At 43.8% G+C, this 15,996-nt stretch overlaps 1 protein-coding gene across 9 annotated transcripts in view; it reads right to left on the bottom strand.

Moving 5' to 3' along the window:
* Positions 1–1,283: 1,283 nt before the first annotated feature.
* LOC148037906 (peptidase M50B-like protein) overlaps positions 1,284–15,996 on the bottom strand; it is a 139,665-nt gene continuing 124,952 nt past the window's right edge. For 8 of the 9 annotated variants that reach the window (XM_087676896.1, XM_087676891.1, XM_087676892.1 and 5 more), the window contains one exon: positions 1,284–1,549. The gene's annotated coding sequence lies outside the window, so the exon portion shown is untranslated. Of the gene's footprint in view, positions 1,550–1,655; positions 2,360–15,996 lie in introns of those variants that run through there. The other variant, XM_087676895.1, reaches the window with a different exon arrangement.

Genomic DNA, 15,996 nt, shown 5'->3' on the forward strand with positions numbered 1-15,996 from the left:
ATTTGTTGATGTAACAAAAAAATCTTAAGGTTAAACAAATTAAGTCAATAAATTTGTTTATTGACTTAATTTGTTTAATTTTAAGTTTTTTTTCACTTGGGTTGGCCTTATTATTTCGGAATCGCATAGAATGTGTTCTCCATTGCAGACTTAAATGTCATCAAACTCTAGAATGTTTGATTTCCAAGCCAATAAATATGACACATTGTAATTCCATCAATTCTCAAATATTAGACCCCATTAAAATTTTCTTGGCCTCTTCATCTTAGTCAAAGTTTTGTGTTATGTAGTGTACTACATCATTTCGACTATTATCTTCAAGATTCATAAAGTGTTCAACTAAATAAATTTTTCTGTTTCTTAATTTTTAGCAATGTCAAGACCACAATTCACTACGTGCAATCAAATTCCCAGATGGATAGTGCTCACCCAGTTGCTGTCTGGTTCACCATTGATTCAAGTGGCGAAGGGGGACAAGTTAGTTAACAGCTAACTGTCGGAGCAAGCCGCAACCATGAATGGTTTGGGTCATTATGATGCAGATTATATCCGCAACAGCAGGGAGGTAGGGTGTGGGGGGAGTTCGCTGATTATGGGTGCGCCGCCCAAATGCCTGGATGTCTAAAAAGACTTGGTCCTGTGACTCCACAGGGTTCGATGGCTCTCACGATTTCGGAACAAACATGCGCATTTAGCAGGCGGTCTTACCGGTGGTAGTAGTGAATATGGTGCTACCCCGGCCACCATGCAGCTGTTGTAGTCACTCCTGCTGTGGACGTCCCCTCCATCCTCTGTTCCAGTCGCGCAGTTGCAACCGCTCAAATCGCCTGTTTAAGTCACTGAGATTCTTTAACGAAAAAAATAATGTGTGACTATTTGATTTTAGGTGTTAACTGTGGATTGTGGGGTTCCAAAGGGATGCAAAATGTACATCTATCATGGCAATTGCCAAAACAAGATCTTAACTTATAGCCCACACGATCGACATACCCGCTCAAGAGATCTTACTTGAGAGTAATGAGATGTAGAGTACATGTTTGCACATGGCTAAACATCAACTAAAAATAGATCTGATTCTTGTTGCCATGATACTCTTCAAATGTCTAATCACACAAAGCTAATCAGAGACTAATGATCAAGTCCCAGTCTTGCTTGAAAAGCACGCTTACCACCATTGAAGAAGGCTGTCAAATGTGGTGGTGAACACTACAAAATTCTAGTGTACATGGATTTGTTTTCTCATAAGGTTGTCTACACCTTTATGAGATGATGGTGACCCGACAGGCAGATGAAAGTGGCATATTCCTAGTTGACTTGCATCGGTTCTTGATACACATTTTTTGAAAGTCTCTTACAATTAATTGCTATTACAAGTGTCTCTCTCGCTACATTAGAAAAAGAACAGAGTGTTTTTTCTTCGTATTAAAAATCGGAACTGGCCGACTTCGCTGTGGCTTTTCTGAAGCCCTCAAAATAGAGTGAATCCCCAAAAAATCAAAATTTTATATTACATCACATAGTAGAAAACTCCAGTTGACCTTCATTCCACCTACATCATTCCAGTGTTTAATGAGACACACACTCCCTCCCTCTCCCTCCCCCCCCCCCCTTTAAAAAAAAAGAAGAAAGAACCATATTCTTGCTTTAAGAATAGAGAACATGATCAAAATTCCCAAAGATAACCCATAAAATGTCAATATTACCAAAATAACTCACACATTTATAATGTGATGCCATTTCTCACAGGTTATTAGATACCCTTACAGTGCCACATAACGGGTCGAGCTTATCCACCAATCCATCCCTGGGAATTGAACCTGGCTTCTTATGCAACCCACAGAGATGCCTTAACACCTGCTCTAAAGGCTGCTGAGTGACAATCCTGATAAACCCCTCCATTTTGGCCAGCAATCCCAAAATGCCTCTCAAATTTTGTCAAGATTCTCAATATACTTTTATAATTCTCCTGAAAGCTTGTCAACACATGATATTTTGCAAGTGGCTTGGCCAAAAATGGTGCGAGGATATTTTGGTAATTTCTGACCTTTGAGGGGCATTTTGGGAAATTTCCACAAATGTTGGGCATTTTGAAAACTTTTGCAAAGAAATATGAGCAATGGGTCTTCCGGCCAACACTCAAAAGATCTGAAACCCCCTAGATAACAACCACAGGTAAAGAAGCCACCTGCCACTATAATAAAGCCCTAATGTGATTGATCTAAGCATCAATGCCAGAAGCTGAATTCGAAGATGGACATGAAAGCCCATCTCATGAAATGAAAAAAGTGTGAATGTTGTTCGCTTAAATTGGCAGCAATGTGGATTCTTCTCAGGCCCATTCTCAGCTAGCGTAGAAGCCACTTGCCATAACAATAAAACCTTAATATGACCAATCTGACCATGAAATGAATGTCATAAGCTGGACTCCAAGATGAATGCAAAAAAACCTATCCATCTCATGAAATGAGACGAGTGAATGTACTGTCTGCAAATTGGCAGCAATAGGCATTCTTCTCAAGTCCCATTCTCAGCTAGTTGTCCTCTATTGTTTTGCACCCTAGAAATAAAACCCCCTTGTCTAGCCATTGGGCAAGAAATGAAAACATAAATAACATTGCCACACCTGCAGCACAGGAAACACAATGCCATGGTCGGGGAGGCGACCAATAGGAACTCTCAGGCAAAAGCCCTACCGTTGCTGAAGAATCTTAGATTTTCCAAAGTGAAGCAATTTATCATAAAGCTTTTCACAACACCCTGCAATTTATCATAAAGCTTTCTCTTGACTCATCATCTATCTTACATATTTCACAAAGAGATGAAAAGATGAAGAATGTTGCCACATCTGCAGCACACGAAACACAATGCCAACAAGCAACCTTATGCATAATATGATGTCACCTGGGGAGGCTACCAATAGGAACTCTCAAGGATGAGGGAGGCTCAACCTCCATTTCACACACTCGAGTGTAGATCAGTTGGTACCACAGTTCGCCCAAATGGCTTTATCTACCCTAGCGGACCGACTAGTTATGTCCATATGCCTCAGCCTACAGTTGGGCAAAGCTATAGGGTCAATGTGCCTCCAAACACGGCACCTTTTGAACCATCACAGCCGGTTCCTGTGTACCATTCTCCTTCTACTTATTACCCTCCTTACCCATCTTATCCAACACCTCATAGTTCTTCGTCCTTGTCAGCCAAGCATGCATTCATTGACAAGACTCGTCTTAACAAGTCTAATTGAACTATTTGGTCAAATCCAATAAGGCATGCCGTGGACTCACAAAATTTGTGGGACATAATATAGGGGCTGGGACCCCAACCAAACCCTCGCCTTGTTCCATACAAGGTTCCATTTTTGGAAGGCTAGAAACACCTCTGCCATCATTGAGTTGATGCAAGAATTACTCCCAAAGTTTCATTCTCAGTTACACCATTTTGACTTTGCATCGGAGTGGTGGGAACACTCAACTGACTGCAATGCGGCTCGGGATAGGAGCTGTCGTCTATATATATGTTGACCATGAGCTCCAAGAATTTAGGATCACAAACCAAGATTTAGCATCACAAACCGGGATGACCTTGAGGTCAAGCTGGCTGAATATTGACGAGTACTCATTGAGTTCTCCACCACAGGGGCTCCTACGTCCTTTGATGACTAGGTCACATTGTTCCTTAACAAGCTCCCTAAGAAATATTTCAATTTCATAAGCAAGTGATTTCACAGCCACCTCTGTCCAGGTTCTTTGAGTTGGAGTGTTAGCTACTATGTTATGCTCAATTGTTCAATCAATTCCATAGTATGTCCTCCTTAGAGAGGACTCTTGGCACCACCTCTTAGACGAGGTAGCAAGGGCAAGGCAAGAAGGCACAGAACTAAAATCAAAACCAATCAAGTGAATCGCAAGGGAACACCCGGTCTGCTCTTAAACTCGGGTGGCAGAGTGTATCTAAGAAATATAGGCATTGTCAACATAGCCAAAAGGCTAGTCATTTTGACAATGAGTGTTGATCAAAGGCAAGAGGCACCCAAGCTAAACCCAAAAATTAGACCCCCGCCCCTCAGTCGAGTAACCGTTGATAGGGAGGTAGGGTGGTGGCAGCTAAAATTAGGGGCAGTGGAGGACTCATACCCAGACCGCCGCCAGTTAGCCATCACAATCAATTTCATTCTCCAATGGGCATGTCTAATTGATATTTTGGACCACGCGCCCACCTCGTCTCCTTGGAGACATCAGAGGATGTGAGTCTACTCCATATTGGCGAGTTACCTCCTAATGAGGTGACTGTAGAGGCCCACTCTACTCGAGTAAGCAATTCTTTACCTATTTGGATTGTGCTTAGTGGGGCAACCCATCACATGACTCCCATCTAGGATATTTTTGTCTCACGAGCCCCTATAGCTGGAAAGGTCTGATATGGGAAAAACTTCTCGGTCACGATCCATGGTCTAGGTCTAGGTTTGATATGGGAAAAACTTCTCAGTCACAATCCATGAGCTAGGCACCCTCCGCCTAGAGTTTATGCCATTATCTAGGACATTTTTGTCTCACAAGGCCCTACAACCGAGAAGGCCTAATATGGGAAAACTCCTCCATCACGATCCATGAGCTAGGCACCATCTGCCTGGAGTTTGTGCCATCATCGGAAAATTTTGCACATATCTTAACCAAACCAATGAACAATCCGATTCTTTATTACTTGGTATCATGGATCGGTGTGGGTGCTCTCTGCCCTTCTTCTTAAGATTGGTGGGGAAAGGGGGTTCCCTTTGGATTTCCCTTCCATATTATGAAGGGGCGGCCTTCTACTCTTGGTGGTGATAGGATTTTCATTACAGATTGCTTCATGGACGTTATTTGTTTTCATATATTATATCATCAAGATACCCATGATTGTAAAAAGGTGCTTGGGCAAGTGAACAAATCTCCTGTGAAGGCATCACTGTATAAGCACAACGATTTGCATTACCTCATGCATTGGCATTTTGTTCTTGTAAATATGCATCTGTGTGCATTTATCACTTTTCAATCAAAGTGGTTGGCTTTAGATTCACCATATTTGCAATAGCTCACATGGTAGTCTTCTAGGGCAATCTCCTTTCTAGAGTGATCACCTAGGATCCCTTGGTAAGATAACCATCACCTCTATAGTCTTGGTAGGGTATTGGGCAGTTGACCAGCGCTCCCCTTTGCCCCATGCCTTGGTTGCCTTGGGGTGGGATACCTTGGGATAAAAGAAATTTGAGCTTGAGCTATCTCGACAATCCTTTCCTGGCTTGAAATTTGGGCCGAGAGGTGGTGTTGAGCTAAAACTGAATTCAAAACTTAGTTAGCTCTTAATTACAACCCCGGAACTCACAATTACTAGACTTTATTAAAAAGAAATGTGATCCTAGAGAGTGTTTGTGTCCCATAAGACAAACCCTAATTTGGAAGGACCCATCCAAGTATAAATAGATAGGCTACCCACCACCGAGCCTCAATCTTGTTTTTGTAGTTTGCAGGTGTAATCTCTCTACTACCCAAACTCCGTTTGTAGAGGATATCTCAATTCGAGCGAGTACCTAGTGTTGTCCATCATCACGTGCCTGCTGTCCAGTATTTTACCGTTGTTGGCGACTATCTTCTAGCCTCTTTGTGCTGATGATAGTTGATAAAATTGATAAAAATAATGGTGCATAAGGGGCAAAATAGTGCATGCTCGTTATCGTGATTGTGTTTCTCTATTTTATGATAAAAATTACAAACTCATCAGTAACTTTAAAAATATTAAGAAAAATATTAAAAAATAGGAAAATTTAAGAAAAAAAAGTTTTTAAAGCCAAAAAAAAGAAAAGAAAACATTGACGAATGTATAGTGAGCAATAAGGCAGAACTACTACCTGTGCTGGATTTGTACAATAGCTGAAGCTTGTGTTTTTGCTATCAACATCATCAAGTACTTGCCACATCACCTCTTCTGATGTGTTTTGATCAGCATCCTCGCATGGCTGCCATGTCATCAGCCACTACTGAGTTTGCTGTTTTCTATATTGCTTATTCCATCAAATCTAGCCTTCTTGAGCTGCATTTGCTGCTGCTTAATATCTTTGAAGGCGGCTTGCTATGTTTTGCGATCCATCAAGGTGCGACACACTCTCCTGCTCATACTCTGCACCTCGATCCTTACGATATGAGAGTTCGAGGGTCACTATTTGACCTTGAAATAGTGTGTTTGCTGGTGGGGCTCTATGCATCAAATGATCCATCTTCTAGATGCGATCTGTTGGACCGCGTAAAAGCTTGTCTATCACATCATACATGGCTGATTGGGGCTGCTAATGGAAGATTTTAATGTGTGTTCAACATTCTAGTCTACCTCTAAGCACTAGGTGATGGATGCACTTGATAGCTATGGATGGCATGATTTTGAGTTGGTTGTACTAAAGCACGGACTTTGGTCTTGGCTTCGCTCATTTGACTCGGGCTTTACTTGTCAATTGGCACAACATACTACCACATAGTCTAGATTAGATCGTATGTATGTTATGCAGGATTATGCCTTCTTAACAGAGAGTTTGGACATGCAAGTGCTGCAACCATATGCATTTCCTTCACAGTTTGGCATGCTTGCACACCTTGTTGCTCTTTTTGGGCAATTCCTAGGATAGCTCTCTTTGCATTTCAATTCATCTTATTTGATGATTATAAGGGGTAGTTGATTGACATATTTTTACTTGATTTTCCCTCTAGGGATAGTGACTCTTTTGAACAATGGATCCATAATGTGCAGAGGGTTGCTTGACATTATGGCATTTATCATGTCTCTCTATGCAGGCAACATCGACAAGCTACGGAAAAAATGTTGGCTTATGCTCTTTATTGCTTGATTCCATAGATGATCCGTTTCTGCTTCCATTGGCTACAAGATTGGTGAATCTTGTTCAACAATCCTAGTTGATATTGTATCAATAAGCCAAACTAAAAAGTTTGACCTAGAATTTGCAAGATGCTTCATGTCAACCTTATAAATTCTTCTTGGGATTGCATCTCTCCTACTCGAGAGAATATGGTTAGACTGTGGCATGAAGAAGGTCAAATGGTTACAGATTTGCAGTCCATTATGCATATGTACAAACATTACTTTCTAGACCTTGGTTCTTCATCTCCCTCTACTAAGTAGATCATCTAAGCCCATTCAACTTTCTATGCCTCGATCAAAGATCATGCGTCGCTAGACATGCATGCTGCTTTAGATAGTGATATTCACAAGAAAGAGGTTATGGACGTGTAAGGACAACGCCGGGATGGGATGATTCGACTAATGAATTCTTTGAGGCTTATGATACTAGTTTGGTGCAACCCTGGACAGCCATGTGTCAATACGTTTGGGAGACTAGGATCATGTGTGCATCATGGAAGACAAGAGTTATCAAGCTAATTCCAAAAGTACCCTCACCTTCAATGGTGAAACATTGGTGACCAATTTCTTTGATGGAGTCTAACCATCTATTGTATGAAATCTTCTCCAAAGTGATGGCTAATCTCCTCGAACATCTCCCTCACATTATGCACCCTAATCAGTATGGATTTATCAAGGGCTGGAATACCTTACATGATGTGTTGAATGTTCAGATGGGCATTGACTATGCTAAGCACTGTAAGTAGGAAGTCGTGTTGGTTCAATTGGATCTCGCAAAAGGTTTTGATTACTTGGACTGATCTTTTGTGGCCAAAACTTATGCACATTATAGTTTTGGTCCGCGCATGTCTCATTTGATATACACTATGAGTATAGATGCCTCTTTGCAGGTCATGTTGAATGGTGGGGTCACTAAGCCATTTACTCTTGCATGCTTAGTTAGACAGAGCTGCCCTTCGAGCCCCTTGTTCTTTGCCTTGGTGATCCATCCAATCCTCTCCATCTCATTTGGTGGACACGAGATAGTTGGCTGGTCCATCTATTGGCCAATATTTTTTTGGCCAATCATTAGCTGATGACACTTTCATGATTCTCAAAGCAAAACAAGACAACCTCCACGAGGCATTGAATGTCTGGAACCTATTGAATCATGCTTCTAGTTTTCATATTAATGTTGCCAAATCCTCTCTCATTAGTTGTATTGAATCGGATTTGCAATCCTTGCAATGGCAAGGTATGGAGATTTCCTGTGGTCATGTTGCAAGGCATCTGGGTTATCCCTTAGGCATTGATGTTCGGCCAAAGCAAGTGCTACAATGGATTTATCACAAATTGGAAGCCAAGTTTATTTACTGGAAATCGTAGGCTTGGTCTTTCCATGTGCGCCTTAAAGTAGCGTAGTTCATCATGCTAGTCACGCAGGCTTGCTTTTTGCCACTTTTGCCTTGGAGTGCCTCTACCTTCAATGATCTTACTAGACACATTTGTTTTATGCTATGGAAAAAGGACTCTTTGCACATAGGTATCTCATGGATCTCTTGAAGCCACGTTTGTACCCTTGAAAGTATGGGTAATGGGGCTATTCTGAATGTCTAAACTCACATGATTGCTCTTTGTTGATCTCTCTTTCATGCTATGTGCATTGATCGGTACCCTCGAGTCTTTGTTGCTCATTTCTTTCTGGAAGACCAAGGTGTGGTGGATGGCAATACACTCATCCAGGGCTCATGGTGGCATGTTCTTAATGCTAATACCCCCTTTTCATCTTCTTCTTTCCTAGTGACTCAATTGGTATGCTCATGGAAGTTGGTTCTTCAAAAGACCTTGAGGACGGCTTGGTCGCTAATTCTTTCAAATGGAATTGTTGGCTGTGCCAAAGCTACTCTCATGGGATGGAAAACAAGAGGACCGTTCTAAATTTAATTGTATAGCATGCTTGGTCCAAGCTTATCTTCAATTGTTGATGCCACTTTGGTGAGTTGCAACGGGTTGATGTCTTTTTGCATTGCCACAAGGCTTTTTGGATCCCTCCAAGATATCAAGATTTGTGGGATCAGTTTTTAACGATATTGCAACCTAGGGAGCCATTCCCTACCCTTGATTATGATCATCCATGGCATGATTGGGATCTTGTGAGAAGACTCCATCTTAAAAAGGCTTCAGCTAACCAAGAGTATTATCTTGTGATTAAAGACCACTAGTGGCTGGCTACTAAGGCCAATACTATGTTGGGCTTGCACAAATCTCAAGTTTGGTGGAAAACAACTATCATGGAGGGCTTGCTCAACAAGACTTTGTATAAATGTAAAGTCTTCCTTTGGCGTGTGATGGTTAGCGAGCTTTCCCTTGCCTCGGTGCTATCAAGACGCGAAATCTCCAATGACAATTTCTTCTTCTAGTCTCACCAGTTCGGAATTCTCTAACCACCGATTTCTTTCATGCCCTTTGGCCCAAAATTATGTACCCTTTAGTCTGATATTTGGAGAGCTATGGTTAGCATGTCATTGCACCCTTTGATTGGGTCTTTTCTATGCCCAATGACCCCACCCCAGCACAACCACATATGAAGATTCTATTTTCTTTTCTTAGATTTTGGTGTTGTGCACAATTGGGTCAATTGGAATGCTCTCATCTTTGATTCTGCTTTTGGTATTCAGAGACATCTCGCCAGATTGAAGGGTCTCCTACGTTGCAACTGGATCTTCTTTTTTTTCTCACGTAAAATGTGGTTGATTATATTACTAAAAAAATTTGATTACGACGGAGTGCTCATGCTCAACAAATTAGCTGGAGCTGATGAAAGTCACAAATACATCATGTATACAAGCCTCTCAAGGCGGTCTGGGGGGGATGGGGGCAATAAGCCATGGAGGGGGGGTGTATCGCCATCTGGGGCTTCCTGCCTGCATCACGAAAAACAGATCCTAGTTGCTCCAAGTGCGCATGAAATGACATCGGAGCTTCTGGCGAGCCCTGGACTCGCCTTGCACTTGATCCCATTGGCCGCGGAGGGATTGAATGATGGAGGTCCAAAGCTCAACTAAGGTCACCTGTACTGAAAGTCTCTCTCCACTGAAAGCCTCCTGACACCACGCCTTCCAGATATGCCAACCAGTAAGGCTCCCTATGATCTCCCATACCTCAGAGCGGTCTACTGTGGGCTCCAACACCTGGCAGATAGGTAGAGCCTCTAAACCGACCCTGTGCATGACCCTACCTCGATAATGAATATCGTGTCTTGCATTCCGGCCTCATATAGAAGGTGATTGCCCTGGCTGACCGCTTGCCAACAGAAAGCTTCCCATGAGATACATCCAAGGCTGGGTGCTATACGGCGAAGGATGCGGCATGCTCCTCTCCACACGAGCTACGTTGCATCACATGACCAGAGGCAGTGCTTTGGGGTTTCCAGAGGTTGCTATGTGCAACGCTTACAACCTCCCTCCTATATCTGGGCAAGCAAGCTTCCCACTACCAAGCCTCCATGTGCCACCAACCATAAAAAATACGATACCCTCCCTGGCCTCCAACTATCCCATAGGCGACGCTAAAAGGTCCGTCGAAAAGGCTCCGTGATGCTGTGCTTTGCCCAGTGCCTGCTACGTGACGGCACCCAATCCATATCCTCCTATATCAATACGTATCTGCCAATCCTGGCGGTGTACTCCAGGAACCTCAATGGCTTCTTGGCAACCGCAGTGGCAGGCCATAGCCACTCTCCCAAATCCCGCTCCAGTTCATCAAGTAGCCTTCCCTTCTAGATCCAGAGGCACCACTCCCTGAGCTCCTGCCAAAAGACAAAAGGGTCCAGCCGCCATGTCTTCCCCTGAAGACCAATCACCCGGATCCTCTTCCATGAAAGGACAGCTATCTCCTCATCCTGCTGTCCTCTGTCAAGAGCCAGACGCCCCCAGTCCTGTACGGTGAAGAAGGTCCCAAGTGGAGCGCCGCCCACTCTACTTGCCACCTGTATGGGGATACCTACTGGTGAAAACCTGGCGGCCCATACCTCCCTGGGCTCTATCGGCTCTCGTATCGGGGGAGCAAGCTACTCCCGAGGTATTGCTGCGTCCTAATGGTACACCTCCACTCCTCTCTGGCAGCCTGATACTCCACTCCTCTCTGGCAGCCTGATACTCCCCGCAGCACCTCCTCGTCCACCATCCTATACACCTTCCGCCACGTCCTAATGGTACGAGCCGAGCCAGCCTCCCAACCAGCCCATTGGATATGGGGGCGCTCGCCAATTTGTGCCCCTTCCTGATCCTTGACCTGGGGGTTCCAGATCACCGGCTGACGGGGTCTATCTCCTCCTAGCAGCCTGGGGCTATGGATTAGGGCCTTACGGAGGCCCTGTCACACGCAGAGCAAGCTGTGTAGGAAAGGTGATCCAGGGGGGAGGGGGAGGGGGAGGGGGGGGGGGGGGGGGGTGATCTGGGCTGACGTGAAGATCCATCTAAAGGACGGCCTCCACTCCCCGCTAGGCCTCGGTCTACAATCCTGAAGACCCTCCTACAATAGGACCTTCCAGGTCTGCCCTCCCGGTGTGAGGCCGCGGACAATTAGCTTGCCCACGAGGGCCATACTTTGATACTCTGGGTCTATGACCCCAAGCCCTCCCTCTGACCGATGTTGTATAATGGCCGCCTTGCACTATGCAGGATGAGGAGAAGCACCAATACCAGGCGATGTACTAGGCTGTCGCTAAGAGGACATGGTTAACCACCAGGGCTCAGTCGGCTAGTGAGAGGTGAGCCGTGCACCAATAGGTCAGCTTCCTCCGAATAGAATCGAGGACCAGAAGAAACTATTGGGTGGGAGTGATGTCGAGTCCCACCTGGAACCCTAGGTATCGGACGGTCTGCCCTCTGCTCACCCATCTAAATCCCAGGTAGATGCCCCACTCTGTGCTAGAGTCCGAGTCTGTGAGGAAACCAACCGACTTTCGCCAGTTGATTTTCACTCCCGCTGCAGAACAGAACACCTCAAGAGCCAACCTCACTCTCTCCAGCATCGGCTCCTCTATGTAGAGTGTTCTATCATCTGTATACTCTGAGTCTAACAACTCAGTCTCCTCTCTCAATGGAAGTCAAAGGCTGCATAATCTGCTCACACGTGACCTGAGGAAGTGGGACATCGCCTCTGCAAAGAGTAGGAATAGGTAGGAGGCTGGGGGACAGCCTTATCGAACCGATGTTTCCAGCCGAAACTCCTCCCCGCAAATCCAAGACTAGGGGAAACCCAGCCTCACCATGGTGCCCCCTAGGAAATCCTAGTCCACTCTATCATAAGCTTTCTCGAAATCCGAGAGTAGTATGGCCAATCTTTGTCCACTGTGTTGAGCCCACTCTGTCGCCTCAAAGAAGGTGAATACATTATCCAAGATGCTCCTATCCTCGACAAAGCCTGTTTGTGTTACGAATGATGTTTGGAAGCACGGGGCGTAGTCGCCTACCAATCATCTTTACTAGTGCCTTATAGGCCACTAACAATAAGATGATCGGTCTCCACTTGGAAAGCTCCAGCCAATCTCCCCTTTGGGAAGAAGACTGATAAGGCCTGCGGAAAGACTGCCTGGCATCTGTCTTAACGTGAAAATCTCCTAGAAGGCCATCAATAGGGGGTCCTTTACCACTTTCTAGTAGGTAGTGAAGAAGGCCTTAGAGAGGCCATCCTCTCCCGGGCATTTTTTCCCGTCCTGTTGAAACTGGAAGGACACAGCTGAGAGAGTTTTGAGATCGAGCAGGAGCGTATGAGTGTGACGGCTGGAGAGAGTGTGAAAGTCCAAGACGATAAGAGTGTACCAACAAATGTGTTGGTACACAAAGAATAAAATGTATTTATACTTGGGGGACGTAAAGGGTGCGTTCATATGAACAGTGTGCGTGTACTATATACAGGGAGGTCACCGGGCCTTTATATATCCCAACAACCTCCCATTTAAAGGTCCGATATGAACCTCTAGCTAACCAACTCCCACTAGTCGAATGCAATGCTTGTGCTGAGCTCTGCTTAGACTTTTAGTTAGAACATTTGCAGGGTTATCTTGTGTTTTAATCTTGGTCAATGTGATTTAACCATCTTCCAGAATATGTCTGATGAAGTGATATCGCACATCTATATACTTTGTGCGTGAATGATACATGGCATTCTTAGCCACATACATAGCACTCTGGCTGTCACATCCCAAAACTGCAATATCCATAGACATGCCGAGATCATCTGCAAGTCTGCCCAACCATGTAGCTTCCTTAGAAGCTTCAGTAGCTAATATGTATTCAGCTTCAGTGGTACTCAGTGCAACAATGTTTTGCAACCTGGAACACCAAGAAACAGCCCCACCAGCAACTGTAAAGACATAACCGCTGGTGGACCTACGAGTGTCCAAGTCACCTGCCATGTCTGCATCACAATAACCCTGCAAACTAAGTGCACCCTGCCCATAGCAAATACTTTTTCTTTGTGTACCATTAAGGTATCGAAGAATACACTTGACAGCCTTCCAATGTGCTTTGCCAAGATTTGACATAAACCTGCTAACAACTCCCACTGCATGAGCAATGTCTAGACGAGTAGCAACCATAGCATACATAAGAGAGCCACAAGCTGATGCATAAGGAACTCCCTTCATAGCATTTACTTCCACGTCACCTTTCGGGATGTTGGCTTTGCTAAGCTTGAGATAAGGAGATAAGGGTATCCCAAAAGGCTTAGCTCCAGCCATGTTAAATCTGTCCAGTACCTTTCCAATGTACTTGTCTTGAGATAAAAATAGCAATTTCTACATTCTATCTCTACGAATCCTCATGCCCAAAATATGCTTTGAATTTCCCAAATCTTTCATAGAGAAAGCTGATTTCAGCTGATTTTTGAGAGCATCCAAGCTAGTCTTTTTTTTCCCAGCTAGTAACATATCATCCACATACAAAACGAGTATTATGGGGCTGCCATCTGTATCCTTTTTCATGTACAAGCAATGATCTGCATGGCTGCGTGTAAACTCATGAGATAGCATAAAAGTATCAAACTTTTTGTACCACTGTCGTGGTGCTTGCTTCAGCCCATACAGGCTGCGTTTTAGCTTACATACCATCTGCTCTTTCCAAGAACTACAAAGCCCTCGGGCTGTCTCATGTAGATTTCCTCATCAATGTCACTATGCAAGAAAGTTGTTTTTACATCCATTTGATATAGCTCTAAATCCAAAACAGCAGTAAGAGCTAAAAGCAAATGTAAAGTGGTCATCTTCACAACAGGTGAGAAGAACTCTTGGAAGTCAATCCCTTCCTTTTGTGCATAACCTTTGGCAACTAGCCTTGCCTTGTACTTGGGTTTCCCATCAACTGTCTTGACTTTGTACACCCATTTGTTAGGAAGTGGCTTCCTTCCCTTTGGTAAGGACACAAGATCCCAAGTATCATTTGTATATAGAGATTTAATCTCTTCCTGCATAGCTAGCTCCCACTTACTGTTGAACTCACATGACTTGGCCTCTTTGTATGTAAGAGGCTCACCCTCATCTGTAAGCATCACATAATGCAAGGAGGGGTCAAACCTATGTGGTTGTCTTCTTACGCATGTAGACCTGCGTATCCAATGATCAACATTTTCAAGAATTGGGTCTACATCAGGAGATATATTATTTTCAGCATTCATTTGCTGCTGTAAACCATTTTCAGCATGCTGTTCATGCTGTACAGCACCTTCATTTTCATTTCCAGCACCTGCATTTTCATAATCAGCAAGCCTATCTTGCTGTCCATGACCTCCTTGTGCTTCTATTTGCTGTCCATCATCATCTGGCTCAAAAGTAACCGGCTGATCATCAGTTTCAGCCTGTGGTGCTGTACAGCATGAACAGCATGCTGAAATTTCACCTTCATTTCCAATTCTGAAATTTCACCTTTTTCACATCTTCATTAGAGGCTAAAGAGCCTTTCAACAATTTTGCCTCATTAAAAATAACATTACGGCTGCGAATAATTTTCTTGGACTGAGGTAACCACACTCTGTAGCCAAATTCACCCTCATCACCATAGCCCATGAAAATGCCTTTGGTGGATTTTGGGTCAAGTTTGTTCCTCAGCTCATCCCTAACATGTACAAAAGTATCAAAGCCAAATATACATAAATGGTCATATGAGGCCGATTTGCTAAACCAAACCTCCTAAGGGATGCCATTATTTAAGGACCTATTTGGAGAGCGGTTGCAAATGTGAACTGCGGTTTTGAGTGCCTCTCCCCAAAATGCATGAGGGAGATTGGCAGTGGATAGCATGTACCGCACTCTTTCACATAAAGTCCTGTTATATCTTTTAGCCACCCCATTTGAAGGACTGTAAGGGGCTATAAGCTCCCTCTTAATACCATGTAAGTCACAAAATGACTTGAATTCAGTCGATGTGAACTCACCCCTATTATCAGTTCTCAAGTATTTCAGCTTTCTATCTATCTGAGTGGTAACAAATGCATGAAAAGTTTTAAAAACAGCAAACACTTCACTTTTCTTTTTCAGCAAGTACATCCAAATCTTCTTGGAACAATCATCAATAAAGGAGACAAAATATGTAGCACCACCCAATGATTTCACGGGCATACTACATACATCAAAATGCACTAAGTCCAAGACATTGGACTTACGAGAGACACCAGAGTAAAAGGAATTTTTTATTTGCTTTCCAAACTGACACTCATTACAAAAATCAAGTTTAGAGCCTTTTCCATCAACCCTCTTCACAGAGGTAAGAACATCAAGTCCTTTTTGGCTCATATGGCCTGATCTCTTATGCCATAACTCCAAGTGGCTGCAAATTTCAGCAACTGCAAGAAACTTGCCATTCAAGGCTTTACAATGCAAGCAATACAATGTGCCCTTCTTGGTTCCTTTTGCAATCAGCATGGAACCCTTTTTTACTTTCCACAAACCACCACCAAACAGTGTGGTGTAGCCATGCAAGTCAAGCTGACCAACAGATAGTAAACTCTTTTTAATGCGAGACACATATCTGACATCTTTAAACACAAGCTCTTGATCACTGTCTAAAGACAAGTGTACGGTGCCAATCCCATCAATGTTGCAAGCATGGTTAT

The sequence above is a fragment of the Lygodium microphyllum genome, chromosome 4 (genome assembly GCF_053477565.2).
Source record: "Lygodium microphyllum isolate KBCC chromosome 4, Lygodium_microphyllum_v1.1.10, whole genome shotgun sequence".
In the NCBI taxonomy this organism is placed as follows: domain Eukaryota; kingdom Viridiplantae; phylum Streptophyta; class Polypodiopsida; order Schizaeales; family Lygodiaceae; genus Lygodium; species Lygodium microphyllum.